Genomic DNA, 1,800 nt, shown 5'->3' with positions numbered 1-1,800 from the left:
AAGGGATGGGTAGGATGGGGGTAGGATGGAGGAAAAAAAGAGGAAATGGATAAGACGAGGGGGAGGAGGGGGAGGAGGAGGAGGAGGAGGAAGAGAAGGAGGAGGAGGAGGAGGAAGGGAAGAGATGAGGATGGAGAAACATTTTTAGTTAATAAGAATTAACCCATAAAAAGGCTCTGGACCTCTCCCTGGGTGGCATTGATGAGTGTTTATTGTTACTATAAAAGGAATCACAATGGTCATAGAGTTGCGACAAAAGCATGAAAGACAGGAACACAAAACAGAGGATATCTAAAAATGAGAACTAACAAGAGGAACCCTCAAACCACCCACTATAGTGCCTTCATTACCATATCAACGATTTCGTAATAACTACGTTAGTATGGCTCATGATTCGTTTTATGGCGCAATACTTCTAGTAGTCATAGTAATGACTCATTTTATATCAAGAGAACAAAACGACGCACACATAAACAGGCAATCAAGCCACTGTCACCGAAGTAGTCGCCGTGTGAACCGGGGGCACCTTGCGTAACGTCCCATAACATCTAAAAGCCCAAACAATGTTTTTTCCTACTTTCATTAATTAATACCATTTCATCAACTCCCCACTCAATAAACACTATTCTAAAGTAACTCTTTTGAGGATAAGGGTGATCCATGCAGCGCTGCACACGTGAGTCATATTGCTTTTAACGTGTTTAATGCTCCCTGGACTAAATTTATACCACTTGGGAGGCTGGCTGTTTTGACCTGTCTTTCTGGGGAAACATCCAAGAAGCAAATACATTTAATCTATTATCTTCCATAATATGAAACAAGTCGAACCTATGTCCTTCAGAGCTACTGGACACTCGAACAATTCCGAACTAGTCAAGCGCAGTGCTGCAGTATTCCATTCGATGGGAGTCAAGTACCTTAATGTAAGAAGAGCTGGGACGCCGCAGTCAATACTCCCAAAACAACTAGCTCAGAATGCCCTGCTGGGGGTTCAAAAAAGGGTGATTCGCGCGGTATTACAGCATGAACCTCACTGATTTTACAATGTGTCCAACACTTCTGTGAGCACTGACATGTGAGCAAGCCCTCAAATCGTTACAAGGCAAGACAAGTTATCCATTTACCAAAGTCGTTGCGGAACTTTTCAAAATCGGCAATTTTTAAAGTCAGATAAAAACATGTGAACTCGGTCTCTGACGTTCCTACTCGTTATTTGATTCGGGAAAACAAAAAAACAACAACCCGACAGCAGCAACAGCAAAATGTGAACTATTTAAGGTCTCAACTTTAAACAAAGACATGTAAAAACAGTGCTTAAAAATAAAACTATTTGTCCTTCCTTGAAAAACCACATTAGGTCCCTGTTCAAAACAGGTCCTGTGATTTCGAAGAGAAGATCTCTTACGACACAAAGTAATCCAGGCCTATACCACTTTCAAAATTAGCCCCTCTGCTTCTAGTCCCTGTAAGAGCACGCTTTAACACAACTCCAAGCGCAAAGAAGCAGCCTGTTTCTTCATACTAGGTAGTTGGTTTGACAAACCAAACATAAACATAATAAATATGGGTCACAGATTGCACGCCAGTTGTTCAAACAGGTCACAATAGTATACCTTTTTAAAAATGACTTTTCTTTTATTTCCAAACTCAAAGGACGTTGAAGCAAATGTATTATTTGAAATCTGCCACGCCCACTACGGGCCAAAGTAGAAAAAAAAAAGTTACCGATGACTTCCAGTGACAGCTATGAGAAAATGTAACGGAAACGATGACGGATGTGTGTGTGTGTGTGTGTGTGTG

The 1,800-nt window shown here is 41.2% G+C and overlaps 1 long non-coding RNA gene across 13 annotated transcripts in view; it reads right to left on the bottom strand.

The window, feature by feature from the left end:
* LOC106014205 overlaps positions 1-1,800 on the bottom strand; it is a 15,914-nt gene that overhangs the window by 7,407 nt on the left and 6,707 nt on the right. The gene's annotated exons all lie outside the window — the stretch shown is intronic.

The sequence above is a fragment of the Aplysia californica genome, unplaced genomic scaffold (genome assembly GCF_000002075.1).
Source record: "Aplysia californica isolate F4 #8 unplaced genomic scaffold, AplCal3.0 scaffold00035, whole genome shotgun sequence".
NCBI classification, from domain to species: domain Eukaryota; kingdom Metazoa; phylum Mollusca; class Gastropoda; order Aplysiida; family Aplysiidae; genus Aplysia; species Aplysia californica.
This window is presented reverse-complemented; position numbering and strand designations above follow the sequence as displayed.